We start from the raw sequence: 16,310 nt of genomic DNA, 5'->3' as shown, positions 1-16,310 counted from the left end.
CTAAACACTCATGTGCCATTTTACAGATGGGCGAACTGGGGCCAGAGAAGGTAAGAGAAGGTAACCTGCATGAGACCACATCTTAAACTGAGGATGTTAGAGTGGAAAAGTGAATCTTAATGATTACTCAGTCCCCTTGTTTTTCAGGAAACTGAAGTTCAGAGAAGTCAAGTTCCTTAACCAAGGTCACACAGCTAGTCCATGGCAGGGTCAGGTCTCACACCTGAATCTCCTGATCCTAAATCCAGTAGCTTTTTCTACTGGAAATGATGGAATTGCAATTTGAATTCAGTTTTTTTTTTAATTAATTAATTGATTGATTTTTGGCTGCATTGGGTCTTTGTTGCTACACGCAGGCTTTCTCTAGTTGCAGTGAGTGGGGGCTACTCTTTTGCGGTGGGCGGGCTTCTCACTGCAGTGGCTTCTCTTATTGAGGAGCACGGGTTTCAGTAGTTGTGACACGCAGGTTCAGTAGTTGTGGCTTGCGGGCTCCAGAGCACAGGCTCTGTAGTTGTGGCGCACGGGCTTAGTTGCTCCACGGCATGTGGGATCTTCCCGGACCAGGGCTCAAACCCGTGTCCCCTGCATTGGCAGGTGGATTCTTAGCCATTGCGCCACCAGGGAAGTCCAGTTCTTGTTTTTTTTAATTCCTGACCTGCTGTGGCATTCTACATGCATGTGTTCAGTTCTAAATACTACTAATGACCAAATTGTTCAGAGTAGCTACTTTTATTAAGTAACTACTACATGCTAAGTTCTATGAGAAATACTTGACATACATTATCTCATTTAATCCTCACAATAACCCAATGAGATAGGTATTAATTTTTTCCACAAATATCTATTGTGTCCCTACTATGTGCCAGGCATTGGAGCTGTTATTATCTTTGTTTACAAGTGAAAACAAGTGCAGTTCAGAAAAAGAAAGTAAGGTGGGTGCCTAGGGTCCCAGGCAGCAGCTAACTCCCAGGCCTGTTTTTACCTCCCACACCACACTGTAAGGCTGCCCCTCTTCCCTCCATTGCCATATCCACAGGTATTTATGGAGAACTCATCAAATACATAGGACGGGGTAACATACTAAAAAAGTTGAATCCTGTCTCTCCAAAAAGTAATTTCTAACTGGGGGGAACCAAGTAATTAAGCAATAGGTGACCTCAAGCCAAAAAAGAAGTTTAACAAGATATGCTTTAGACAGAAAGCAACACGGATCAGACTAACTTTTTTTTTTTTTTTTAGCCATGCCGCACAGCTTACAGGATCTTGGTTCCCTGGCCAGGGATTGAACCCAGGCCCATGGCACTGAAAGCACCAAGCCCTAACCACTGGACCACCAGGGAATTCCCAGGATCAGACCAGCTTGTGCTGTGCCCATGGCTTCAACACATCCTAGGGTTAAAACTCACAGACACACAGAGAGAGAAAATCAAACTTAAAAAATAAAAATTATAAAGTGGGTCCAGGGACTTCCCTGGTGGCACAGTGATTAAGACTCTGCACTCCCAATGCAGGGAGCCTGGGTTTGATCCTTGGTCAGGGAACTAGATCCCACATGCATGCCACAACTGAGAGTTCACATGCCACAACTAAGGAGCCCATGTACTGCAACTAAGGAGTCCGTGTGCCGCAACTAAGGAGCCCTCGAGCCGCAACTAAGGAGCCCACCTGCCACAACTAAGACCCAGTGCAACCAAATAAATAAATAAATAAATAAATATTTTAAAATAAATAGGGACTTCCCTGTTAGCACAGTGGTTGAGAATCCGCCTGCCAATGCAGGGGACACGGGTTCAATCCCTGGTCCAGGAAGATCCCACATGTCGTGGAGCAACTAAGCCCGTGTGCCACAACCACTGAGCCTGCGCTCTAGAGCCCATGCGCCACAACTACTGAGCTCGCGTGCCACAACTACTAAAGCCCGTGCGCCTAGAGCCCGTGCTCCACAACAAGAGAAGCCACCACAATGAGAAGCCCGTGCACCGCAACGAAGAGTAGCCCCCGCTCTCCGCAACTAGAGAAAGCCTGCATGTAGCAACAAACACCCAGCACAGCCAAAAATAAATACATAAATAAATTTAAATTAAAAAAAGAAAAGGAAACCTTTGCTTTAAAATAAATAAATAAATAAAGTGGGTCCAAATACCTATTTATAATTATGTGCTTGTTTGCCCCTGGTGCTGACAACTTCCAAAAGAGATACAAGGAGGCTGAATGAGGGACTAGAAATAGAAGACCTGGTTTATAACCCGGTCCCATCTCTGGCTTTGCTGAATGAGTTGGGGCAGCCTCCTGAGCCTTCCTGGGCTTCCATTTCTCTGTTCACAAAACAGGAAGCGTAATACCTGCCCATTGAGCTTATGGGTGTAAAGAAAGATACAGTTTCCCTGAAACTATTTTTCTGGGGGGAACACATGTAAAAGGGGAATGGTTCCTTTATCTGTGCTTGTTACCTGTGCTTGGTCGGAAGGAAAATTTAACGTACTTGGACATTCACTTTTATTCCTCTTTGAGTTTCATTTTCCAAAGGACCTTTTGTTTCTGGAAGAACTTGGGCCGTATCACTTATCTTCTTCTGATACCAGGGGCTTCTGGGCTTGAGGCCTCTTTATACCAACATGGAAGAGTGGGTGGGGAGGGGAGGGGCATTGGCCAAACAGGGAGGGGCATTGGCCAAACAAACAGTATCAGCTAGAGAGTGTTTTCCAAAACCTGAAGACTTTTGGGCCTTATGGCACATGCCAAGAAATTTACTTCAGTTCACAACAGGAGGCTCAGCCCAGATCTCCTCTTGTCAAATAGATGCAAAAAGCAATAGTTAACATGTAAGGGGGCTAAGGAGTAGGGGAGGGTACTGACTGTTCCCATAATACATGGTTAACCCTCAGGGCAACCCTTTCCTGTAAGTGTGATTATCCCCATTTTACAGATGAGGAAGTAGGCTCAGAGGCCGCCCAAGCCACCCCACAAGGCTGGTAAAAGAGGAGGACAGATTTGCAAAGAAGGTCTGATAGAAAATCAACTTTTAACACGTTCACCACTGAGTTAGAGACAGGCACCATCCCACAACTCTTTCCACTCCATTCCACATACACAGCCTATTCCCCCAGCCCCACTCCCCTCCCTGGTATTCCTGCACTGTCTCAAGTGGCTCATCAGTGCACTGATGAGCCTTCCCACCAACTAAATTCTCCTCCCTGCCATGCAGCCTACCACACTGCCTGAGCCAAGTCTCTGGCTCTTTGATTGACGGGCCCTGCCTCTGCTTAAAATCTCCACCCGCACATCCCTGCCTGTCCTACTGCCTTTAGCCACACAGGCCTATGCTCCAGCAACAGTGGACCACTCACTGTTTGTTTTATTCTTTCATTCGACAAATATTTATTAAGCATCTGTAATGTGCCAGCTACTGTCCAGGCCCTGGACATGGAGAGGAGGGCAAGACACATATTCCCTGCCTTTAGGAAGCTCCCGTCTAATCCCCTGTGGGTCCCATGCTTTCCTGCCTCAAGTCATGTTATTTCTCTCACTCTGACATAGCTGCGAGGTCCTGAGTGTGAATCCCAGCTTGACCACCTCGTGACTTCGGGAAAATACCCACCCTCTCTCTAAGCCTCAGTTTCCCCATCTGTCAATTAGAGATGATAATACTACTTTCCTCACAGAGCTTCAGTGAGCCTTAAATGAGAGAATGTGTGTAATTTAAAAGCACAATGCCTGACACATAGTATATGCTAAGTAAATATTACCTTTCATTATTTTTATTATTGCCAGTGATGCCTTTCCATTTCCACTTGTCCAGAATTCTACTGGTCCTTCAAGGCTCAGCCCAAAATGCCAACTTCTTCACAAAAATCTTATTTAATCTCCATAGTTCAAATAGATTTCTCCCCTCTCTTAACTCCTAGTGCCAATTTCCCTAAAGCATTTACTACTTTCTATCTTCAATTATGATTACTTATAAATATACCTTATCCTCCATCTAGATTATAATATATTTCTTGAGGGCAAGGATTATACCCCATTCTTCTTAGTGTTGCTTATAGTAACCATCAGTGCTGCCTTTATACAGCTAGCCCTCAGTATGTTTTCTGGACAAAGGAATGAATGAATGAACGGATGCAGGATCACTCCTGATCACATCAATGTTTTGGTAACTAGAGCAACACTGTCAAGGGCCAAGCGCTAAATTTTAAATATTTATTTATATATAAACATATATAAACATTTAATATATATGTACTTAATGTATAATATATATAATAAATATATTTATTATATATAATAAAAATAAGTTATAGATATACTTTCAAATGATAAAATATAATACAAAATGGGCTAATTTTTGCAAGTAGAAAAAAAAATTTAAGTCTAGCAAAGCAAAACCCACATATAAGCTCACAGCCCAGAAGCAATCATAGGCAAGTTGGTGTATTCTAGTCTCTTTTCTGTTTGTATTTTACATAATTGAGATCATACTGCCCATTCAACAGCTTTAGTTTTTGCTTTTTTTCCCCCCTTAACAGTGTATTATGAGCATTGTCTCCACATCGTTGCAAATCCCCTCCACATAGTCAGTGAGGTGTCATTTATTGAGCATCTATGGTATGCCTCACCTCACAGCAGCCCACCTTCTATTTGTACCACACTGCATTTCCCAAAGGGCTTTCACGGAGAGAGGACAGATGTGATTGTCCCCAGTTGGCAGCTGAAGAACTGAGCCCCACAGAAGTTCAGTGACTTGCTCCAGGATTCTGGGGCAGCAGAATCAAGATCAGAGCCTAGGTCTCTCCCCTCCCATTCCAGACCCCTGCATCACACCACAGGAAACAGAGATAGCACACATTGAAAATGCAAAACTCTCATAGCCAAATGAAGGTAACCATGTTTAAACATTCCAGGGTCAAGAAACATCCAAGTTCATGGGGGCAGGTGGGAATCAGCAGTCAAAATGAAGGCAGAAGGCAATTTTCTTGGCAACATGATCATAACTGAGCTCCAGGACAGCAGGGCCCTGAGCTAGGGACTGGAGTAGAAACAAGAAAGGGCAAGGATGGGAGGGGAGTTTGGGGGAGAATGGCTACATGTATATGTATGGCTGAGTTGCTTTGCTGTGCACCTGAAACCATCACAACATTGTTAATCAGCTTTACCCCAATATAAAATAAAAAGCTAAAAAAAAACAAAAGAAAAAAGAAAGAGCAAGACATGTTTTCTGCCCTGGGGAACAAAACTCCCTCTACCAGCACACTGTTCTCTTCACAGACCACTTGCCTGTCCTTTACATATGGCACAGAAAAAAGGGCAAAGAGTTGGGTTGAAGCTCAGGTTTGCCCACTTCCAAGCTGTGTGATATCAGGCAAGTTACTTCACTTCTCTGAGCTTCAGTGTCTCCATGTATAAAATGGTGAAAAGGGAAATACTTGCCTGATAAAATTCAGAGAACATTAAATGAACCAGTGTTTGTGTAAGGGTGTTATAGTCCCAGCTCTGCCACCCACCACCTCTGTGACCTTGGGCAAGTTCCTTCCACCTCTCTTTGCCTCAGTTTTGTCATCTGTAAAATAGAGATGATAACAGCACCTACCTCTTAGGGTTATTGTGGGGACTAAGTAAGTTAATACTTGTAAAGTGCTTAGAACAGTGCCTGACAAATAGTAAGTTCTGAATAAATGTCTGTCATTATTAAAAAGGATAGTGGTCACTGGCATAGAGTCAAGGCAACCATTCTTCAAATTTCATGAAGAAAGCAGAGCCAGTGTTACGCTAATTATAGATAAGGAAACTGAGGCTCAGAAAGATTAGGTACTTATCTGACTCACACTGCTAGTTGGTGGCAGCTCCAGGACTTCTAAAGATTCTAAATGCAATGCCTTCTCCTCCAGATAACATTCTAGCTGTTGCAAGCTGCCAGCCCGCTGGCCAATTTCAGCCCACAGCATGTCTTGTTTGGCCCACACGGTATTGGGGTTTTTTTTTAATTGAGTTTAACTGTGATTAGATGGGCCCAGCACACACTAGTGAGCCTCAGGTCCCAGCTTCCTCTGGTGTTTGTTACTCCCAGCCAACTACCCTCATTTAGATCCCTGCACAGGCTGACGCCATGCCAGTCACTAAATACATGGTACAGACAAGTTCAGGAGACTAAAGGGGAGGCAGAGAGGAGCACAGGCCAGAGGGACAGGGAAAAGGCAGTTAGGGAAGACTTCTTGGAGGTGACTGTACTTGAGTTAGGACTTAAAATTGGAGAGTGGGGATTGTTTAGATCAAAAGGGAGGGTAGGAGGTAAGGCAGATTGATTTGGCATTTGGCAACCTTCAGGGATGTTTATGAGTTTCCCCGCCAAGACTTCCTCAGGCCTGTTCCTTGGTTAAGAAGACGAAAGAAATGAGTTGCCCTTTATCTCAGATGAGGTCATGTGACTCAGGAGGTCACACTGTCAATGTTTGATGATTGGATTACTGATCTGTGTCATCATCCTTGAAGACTCACTGCACTGCTCAAGGCACCAGGAAGGAGGTGTGGTCACAGGAGCCCAAGTATGAACTGTGGCCTAACTATGGCCATCTAGAACTAAACTTCTTTCCATCCGAGCAGTCTTGATGGTAGTTTCTAACATTTCACACCTCTGTGGCAAAGAGGATGAGTGCTGGTCGCGGAAATGAAATAGGGAAAGGCTGTGGCAAACTAATGAAGCTGCCTGACTGCCTGACTCAGTGACAGTCACTGGATCAGAGAGGTTTGCCAGTTCCCACAGGGTCCCACAGCACTTGAGTCTCTGGATCTGTGACACATGGTAGGAATAGGGAACTTCACATAACGTTGAGTGGCCTAATTACCTAATGTGGGTAAAGTGCGTAGAGATCACCAAAGACAAGGCTTAGCCGGGCTCATTTTGCACCGATAGCATTGCCTGCCATGTTCTCTGCAGGCCTCCAGGGTGACAGGGCTCCCAAGGAGCCCCTCCACTGGGAAAAGCAGGAAATGTTACCACACATCTGCCACTCCTGTGCATAAAACCCTCCAATGGCTTCAGAGTGCAACAGAAATAAACTCCAGACCTCTCATCTTGGCCCACAAGACCCCATGGGCTCCAGACTCCATCCACCTCAAATTTCCCCTCTCTGCTCCTCTCCCCCTCCCTTGCCCCGTGCCAGCTCCTCAAACACCGGGAACTCATCCCTGCCTGGGGGCACCGCCTGGAACACATCCTCCCAACACACGCACACAAACAGCATGCACTTCTCATCCTTCAAGCCTCAGCTTAAATGGCCCCTTCCCAGAGAGACTTCCCTGGATCGACTTGGCTGAAGTACTTCATGTGATCATAATCTCATCTTTTTCCCAGTTCCTCCACTAACATGTAAACTGTGAGCCTGGAGCTCGTGGCTATTTTGTTCACCCTTCGTATTCCCAGTCACAAGCACAGCAGACCCTTAATATTTTGCTGAAGGAATGCTGTGTGGCCTCGGGCAAGTTGCTTCCCCTCTCTGGGCCTCAGTATCCCCACATGTGAAATGCAGTGGCTGGATGAGGGGCTACTGAGGGCCCTTGGCGCTCTGACTGTGGTTCTGTGACTAACATCTGGGCCTTGGGCCCAGGAGTGAGCCCGGCGTGCTGCATCTCCACAGCACTGGACGCGCGCGCTGATTTAATCAGGTGGCAGACAGGCTGTATTTAGTGCTCTGATGTCCCTCCTCCCTAGTCCCTGGGCTGGAGACCATGCTGTCAGATTTCCAGGATGATCCATGCACAGCCACCTGTTCTCCCAACTCACTGATCCCAGTGTCCACGAGGAGGGGATGGTTGGCAGGCAGGACGGGCTGGGAGAGGATGTTCAAGCCAGAAGTTTGAGAGCCAGGCGGACTTGTCAATGTCATGAACTGAAAGATTGGGACCTATGAGAGATTTCATCAAACCCTACACTCTCTGGTTAGAAGGGACCTTCCAGGACAACTGACCAGCCCTCTGCCTAAACCCTACCTGCCCTAAACAGTGCTCAGTAATGATCACCATCACCTTGATTCCACTCGAAGTGCCCAGAATAAAGGCCTCGCGCCCTCTCAGAGCTGCTCCTCTTGTCAATCAGCAGCTTTGTCAAATCAAAGCTCTTTACTCAGCAGCACAGTGAAACAGGAGGCAGTGTAGCATGGGGGCGAAGGGCCAGGGATCTGAGCCAGGTGACCTGGGCAGAATCTCAGCTCCACAACCTCCTTGCTTTGTGAGCTTGAGCAAGCCAGGAGCCCTCTTGGTGCCTCCATTTCCTCTTCTGTAAAACATACAGAACATTCGTTGGGCTGTTGGGAGAACTGCAAGTGTTAATACCTAGTGGGAAGGCCATAAACGTTTGTTACTGTTAACTGCCACCTATGAATGCCCTTCTTGGTTTTGTTATTGTTTTTAGTTCTTCTTGGACTCTGTTCTCAGGGTTGCTTGATCTGTTTGCAAAAGAGTGGGGCACAGCCCAAAAACACAGGGCTGGGAAATCAGAGGGGTGTGCTCGTTGGTGACTGTAAGGACAGTCACTTCATCCTTCCGGGCCTCAGGATCCTCACCTGAAAAAAGGGGAGGGATAATCCCTGTCCTGCCTTCTGTCACAGAACCGATGTACAGAACAAATAGGAAATAGACAGGAAGGCTTTGAAAAGTGAAAAAATGCTATCTAAATGGGAGGGATTCATCTTATGTTGTCAGAGAAGCCCTTTCCTCTTTCAGCAAGGCACATTAGATTCCAAGCAGCAAAAGAGCTAAATTCAACCTATTTGGCAAACAGTGTGTTTTGGGTACTTGTGAAGTTGAAGTTACTCCTTTCAGAATCTTCTTTTATTTTATTTATTTATTTATTTTATTTTATTTTTTTGCGTTACGCGGGCCTCTCAGTGTTGTGGCCTCTCCCGCTGCGGAGCACAGGCTCCAGACGCGCAGGCTCAGCGGCCATGGCCCACGGGCCCAGCCGCTCCGCGGCATGTGGGATCCTCCCGGACCGGGGCACGAACCCGTGTCCCCTGCATCAGCAGGCAGACTCTCAACCACTGTGCCACCAGGGAAGCCCCAGAATCTTCTTTTATTAATGTACCAGAGCAAACAAATTTGAGAAGGGTTTACTTACAAGCATTTGATACATTCCTACAAGATGTAGGGCTTGGTTTGGCTGATTTCTGCCACCTTTGTTTATTGTTATAATGATTGTTTCTTCAGTTTCTCTTCTTCAGCAATTTGATTGGCAGGATCCAGGTGATGCACATTCACTTTTGCAAATATCAGCAGGACACAGTAGCTCTGCATAATGTCAGGAATCTTGTGTGACCTTTGTTCAATACCTGTTATGCCTTGTGGACCCAGAGACAGCCTCTTCACTGTACAGATCAGAAACCAAGGCCTAGAGAGGCGAGGGCACAGGCCCAAAGTCACACAGCTGGTTAATGTGAGGCTTGACTTGGTAACCAGCTCTCTTGACTCCAAACTCCATTCTCTTTCCAACAGTTCTGTGGACTCTTGCAATTTCTCTAAATTAGCTGACTGTGTGTCAAAATCTTGTAATTCATAGGGGTTTATGTTTGTCAAAACTCATTGAACTGTAAACTTAAAATCTGTACAGTAAAAAAAAAAAGCAAAAATGAGAAAATCTGTACAGTATATTATTGTAAATTTAACACAATTTTTTTTTTTTTTGGCCGCGCTGCGTGGCAGGCGGAATCTTAGTTCCCCAACCAGGGATCGAACCCGTGCCCCCTTCAGTGGAATCGCAGAGTCTTAACAACTAGACCACCAGGGAGGTCCCAAACACAATTTTTAAAAATGATAAAATGGTATGTCGGAGTCCTATTTCATGAGGGGATCAATGTCTAAGGTCAGCATTTATGGCAAAAAAAAAAAAAGTATAATATAAAGGGCTCAAGAAAAGCCTTTAGAAAGGTAGCACATAGGAGCCAGCATGGTCTCTCAGACATGGTTTCTTTGGGCATTTTAACAGTCGACTGTTTCTTCAGAGGGTCCAGATTAAATGCTGACTGGCATATAGGGGTCAGGTTGTGAGAAAAAGAATGTGTCTCTACAATAGGGTGATATTCAGTGTGGTGAGATGCATACGTGGGAACCAAGTCTGCAAAGGGAATGACAGCTTGTAGTACCTCACCTTAGACACACACACGCAGGCGCTCGCACGCACATGCAGACCACCCCCCGCCCCGCCCCAGCAGGTTCCTGGATCAGGTTAACCAAGGGCCTTAAGCCAGAGACAAAGATCTGAGGGTTTCTGGGACCCAGCGTGTGAGTGAATTAGGGGAATTTCAGGGCCTCTGCCAGGGAGGGCTGAGGGGAAGGGGTTGGAACCAGGCTGGAAAGTTGGAACAATGGAAAACACCTCATTCAAGAGGAGAGGGCAGGGATGGGAACCAGAGAAGGAGGAGGAGATTAAAGGCTTGGAGGAGATCAAAGAGAGAGACATTGGGAAGAAGTTCGGTTTTTGAGAAGGAGAAAGCAAGTATCAAGGGCTGACCTGCTGCAACATCACAAAACTAGTAACTGTCCTTCGATAAGTAAACACCCTAAAATTTGGAGTGATGGGAGGCTCATCCACAAAGCTGAATATGTTTGATGAGATTAAATTTTATAAGCTTCAGAAAGGTTGTTAGTCATTTATACATAAAAAGGAAGATTCCACATTTCTCAGTATCAAAAGGGTTTGCTCTTTTGAGGATTTTAAGCATTCCCCCTAGGATTGTGTTAAAACAATATATATGTTCACCTCATACCCATTAGGATGGCTACTATCAAAAAAGAAAAAGAGGGCTTCCCTGGTGGCACAGTGGTTGAGAGTCCGCCTGCTGATGCAGGGGACATGGGTTCGTGCCCCAGTCCGGGAAGATCCCACATGCTGTGGAGCGGCTGGGCCCGTGAGCCATGGCTGCTGAGCCTGCGCGTCCGGAGCCTGTGCTCCGCAATGGGAGAGGCCACAACAGTGAGAGGCCCGCGTACGGCAAAAAAAAAAAAAAAAAAAAAAAAAGAAAAAGAAAGTAAGTGTTGGAGAGGATGTGGAGAAACAGGAACCCTTGTACACTGTTGATGAGAATGTAAAATGATGCAACCACTATGGAAAACAGTATGTAGCTGCCTCAAAAACTTAAAAATAGAACTACTATATGGGGACTTCCCTGGTGGCACAGTGGTTAAGACTCTGCACTCTCAATGCAGGGGGCCCATGTTCGACACCTAGTCAGGGAACTAGATCCCACATGCACGCCACAACTAAGAGTTCGCATGCCATAACTAAGAAGCCTGCGTGCCGCAACTAATGAGCCCACGTGCTGCAACTAAGAAGCCAGCGAGCCTCAACTAAGAAGACTACGAGCCACAACTAAGGAGCCCGCCTGCCGCAACTAAGACCCAGTGCAATCAAATAAATAAATAAATATTTAAAAAAAAAAAAAGAACTGCTATATGATCCAGCAATCCCACTTTTGGGTATATATCCAAAGGAATGGAAAGCAGGGTCTTGTAGAGCTGTTTGCATACCCATATTCATAGCAGCATTATTCATAATAGCCAAGAGGTAGAAACAACAACAAAGTCCATCAGTGGAGGAATGGATAAACAAATGTGGTCCATACATACAATGGAATACTATCCAGCCTTAAAATGGAAGGAAACTCTGCCACATGCTACAACATGGACGAAGCTTGAGGACATTATGCTTAGTGAAATAAGCCAATCACAAAGCAACAGATACTGTATGATTCCACTTATATGGGGCATCTAAAATAGTCAAACTCACAGAAACAGAAAGTAGAATGGTGGTTGCCAGGGGCTGGGGGAAGGGGGAAAGGGGAATTGTTTAGTGGGTACAGAGTTTCAGATTTGCAAGATGAAAAGCTCTGGAGATCTGTTTTACAACAATGTGAATATACTTAACACTATTGAGCTGTACACTTTAAAATGGAAAATGTTATGTTAGGTGGCTTTTATTACAATAAGAAAAAAACCAGACAAACAAAAACCCGGTACATTTGCCTGTAGACCTCCCTTTACTCATTGAAAAACAGCTGGCTATAAAACAGCTTGTTCAGTGTGATACTGTTTGTGTCAAATGTCCTTTTTTGTTTTAATACATGTAGGTCACCATCATTAGGATATATACCAAAAGATAAACAGTGGTTATTTCTGAGTACCGATTTTGTTCTTTTGGCCAATCTGTATTTTCTAACTTTTTTAAACAGAGCATTCCGTTACTTATTAAAACAAAAAAAAAAACTTCACCCCATTCCAGCCCCTGTCTTGATGTCCACAAAGTTTACAGAAGTTGAATTTGTATTTTTTTAAATTAATTAATTAATTATTTTTTTTTTTTTGGCTGTGTTGGGTCTTCGTTGATGCGCGCAGGCTTTCTCTAGTTGCGGCGAGCCGGGGCTACTCTTCGTTGCGGTGGCTTCTCTTGCTGTGGAACATGGGCTCTAGGCACGCAGACTTCATTAGTTGTGGCACGTGGGCTCCGTAGTTGTGGCTCATGGGCTCTAGAGCACAGGCTCAGTAGGTGTGGTGCACGGGTTTAGTTGCTCCGCAGTATGTGGGATCTTCCCGGACCAGGGCTCGAACCCGTGTCCCCAGCATTGGCAGGCAGATTCTTAACCACTGCACCACCAGAGAAGTCCCTGAATTCGTATTTTTGAGTTTTATTTCATATATAATTAGAAATCACTGCCAATAATTTTTTTTTTTTTTTTTTTTTTTGCGGTACGCGGGCCTCTCACTGTTGTGGCCTCTCCCGTTGCAGAGCACAGGCTCCGGACGCGCAGGCTCAGCGGCCATGGCTCATGGGCCCAGCCGCTCTGCGGCATGTGGGATCTTCCCGGATCGGGGCACGAACCCGTGTCCCCTGCATCGGCAGGTGGACTCTCAACCACTGCGCCACCAGGGAAGCCCTAATAACTATTTTTAAGATAATAATATTAATAGTAATATTTCCTATGTAGGCAAGCTTAATCTGTGCCAGACACTTGTGCTTTTCATGAGTTATGTCACACAATAACCCTTTGAAGTAGGTACTATTATTAAACCCATTCTGCAGATGAGAAAACAGAGGTTAAGTGGCTGGTGCAAATTCATTTATAAATGTCAGAGGTATGTTCAGTCTCACAGCAGTATGATTCCAAAGCTTGTGTTATTGACAGCCTGACTATTCTGCTAGACGCACATGACGTGCTTATCTGTCATCCAGTTTATGAGTGCCTTGTCAGCCACAAACATACAATTTATGTGTTACTTAGATTGTTCAAACAATACCTCTCACTCTCCCACAGGTTATAGGATATTTGTTTCAAAGATAACACAAAGATCAACCTCCCTCCAGAAATCCCAAGCCATCTAACATTCCAGGTGAGTCCCGACAGAGCTAATGAGCCAATCTTGGGGACTCGGAGTGGTCTGGGACCCTGGTACTGTACCCAGGACATTCCCCTTCTTCACCTATATACTGACTCCACTGCCCGCTACACCAGTCAGGATACACACTCACTTCCTGGGACCAACTTCAACTGGAGGGGAGGGGAATGTGCGACAGGAAAGGCTGTCAAATGTGGCAAATGTCATAATATGATTTATCTCAAAAGAACGATTACAATTATGTAATTAACACTTTGTATCCAGACATTTTCGTCTCTAAGGATCTCTGAAAGTCTTACAGATAACTTAAATATATATCACATACATTGCTGGAGACAAAGTCTATAGCTTCAGAAGATAATTAAAACTCCTGCCCCTTTGGAATTAAGAGAATTGCCTATGGGAAGAATATTATGCCCACCAAACACGAGTTCCTAAACCCAGGAACTCTGAACACAGGGCTGGAAAGGATCTTGAAGAGAAATATGTCCAGGAAAGACAAATAAATTTCTAATAAACATAATACCAATTTCAACTCCTCTGCTCATGGCAGGAATTATTAATCAACCATAGCACCCTTCCCCACTAAGCCTGGCCTTGTCCTCAGAATCTTTCTTAACACAGCACTCTAGGCAGCCACCACCACCTAATCAGAGTTGAACCCTATTTGCCATGCAGGAAATTAGTCCACTGTCATCCCTCCAATGTGACAGACAGGGAACTGAAGTTCAGAGAGGTAAATTAACTTGCTCAAAGTTATATAGCTGGTAATACAAAACTGAAGTTTCCAAATGTTTGGGTTTTTTTTCTTAATCTCTTCCCCTGCTCTTCTCTCTGTTCAAAATATACTTGGATTATATGCTTTGCACCAGATTTCTCTTTCCTGAATGAGCTGTTTAGAATGCCTCTTCCAAAGATTTGCTGAGTGACAATGGGCCTATTGCTTAACCCTTCCAGCGTCAAGTGCTTTCAAATTGAAAATGGAGATGGTAATCTGGGTTCAGATCCCTGCCTTCTTACTGGCAAATTGGGGTACTCTTTTGAGAAATGTGAGCTGCTGCTGAAATTTATATGACTATAGGGAAAGGATGAGACATTTTGACAGCACCTTCTCTAGGTAAGGTACTGTGTTCTGCTGCAATGTGGTTTTGCCCTAGAAACTGTAAAAATGAAGTAAGACACTGGCTGGCTATGGTGATCTGGCTATGTTATTTGGAAGACTACTTGGAAGGAGGCGGCATTTGAGCAAGACTTTGGAGATCAATAGGATTAAGTGTTTCTTTTGATTATAAAAGAGTACATGGTCATTATACAACTACTGGGAAAGACGGTATGTCAACAGGAAAAAATCACCCCTATTTCCTTTATAAACCATGTCAACATTTTGTTTTATTTTTCTCTTCTAATATCTTCTTTACTCCATGCATAGGTATTTATTTTTTTCCCTCCTTTCATATGGTTGTTGTTAATCTATGCATACCACTTTATATTTTGATTTTTAAAAAGTTTTAATATACTGTGAGAGTGCTCCATAACCCAATAATTCTACTCCTAAGAATAACCAACAGAAGTACATACATACATATGTTCACCAAAAGGCACGTGCCAGTAGTACTTTTCGTAATAGGGCCAAACTGGAAACAACCTGAATATCCACCAATAGAATAGATAAATAAACTGTAGCATATTCACAAAATTGAAAACTATACAGTGATGAAAATAAACTATAGCTACACAAAGCAATGTGGATGAATCTCACAGATATAATTTTGAGCAAAAGAAGCCAGACACAAAAGAGAACACACTGTATGATCTATTGACATTAAGTGCAAAACCAGGCAAAACCTACCATGGTATAAGAAGTCAGAACAGTGCTTATCCTTGGGGGCATGGCTAGTGACTGGAATGGAGCATGGGGGCAGGCATCTGACTGTAGTTTACAAAGCATAATCAACTGGTGGAAATGTATCAAGCTGTGGGTTTATGACATGAACTTTTCTACATATATGCTGTAAGTCAATAAAACATTAATTAAGTAGTTGCAGGAAAATACATTCATTAGTTAGACAGGGCCAAGAACATCACTTTGGGCAGAGGGAACTGTACAGACTCAAGAGTGGGAAATGGAAAACATTCCAGATTACTCACAACGTTGGTATTATAATATTTTGCATAAACAAACTATCTCAAAACTTAGGGCTTGGGACTCCCCTGGTGGCGCAGTGGTTAAGAATCCACCTGCCAGAGAAAGACAAATACTGTATGCTAACACATATATATGGAATTTAAGAAAAAAAATGTCATGAAGAACCTAGGGGTAAAACAGGAATAAAGACAGAGACCTACTGAGAATGGACTTGAGGATATGAGGAGGGGGAAGGGTAAGCTGTGACAAAGCGAAAGAGAGGTATGGACATATATACACTACCAAACGTAAGGTAGATAGATAGTGGGAAGCAGCCGCATAGCACAGGGAGATCAGCTCGGTGCTTTGTGACCGCCTGGAGGGTGGGAGGGAGGGAGACGCAAGAGGGAAGGGATGTGGGAACAGATGTATATGTATGACTGATTTACTTTGTTATAAAGCAGAAACTAATAAAAAAATAAAAATAAAAATAAAAATAAAATAAAAAAATAAAAATAATCCACCTGCCAATGCAGGGGACACAGATTCAAGCCCTGGTCTGGGAAGATCCCACATACTGCGGAGCAACTAAGCCCATGCGCCACAACTACTGAAGCCCACGCACCTAGAGCCTGTGCTCCGCAACAGGAGAAACCACCACAATGAGAGGCCCGCACACTGCAATGAAGAGTAGCCCCTGCTCGCCGCAACTAGAAAAAGCCCACTTGCAGCAACGAAGACCCAACGCAGCCAAAAATAGAATACATACATACATACATACATAAATTTGTTTATTTATGTGTTTATTTAT

The sequence above is a fragment of the Mesoplodon bidens genome (genome assembly GCF_964165515.1).
Source record: "Mesoplodon bidens genome assembly, chromosome: 4".
Classification (NCBI taxonomy): domain Eukaryota; kingdom Metazoa; phylum Chordata; class Mammalia; order Artiodactyla; family Ziphiidae; genus Mesoplodon; species Mesoplodon bidens.
The sequence above is the reverse complement of the archived record's forward strand: the minus strand, read 5'-3'. Positions refer to the sequence as shown.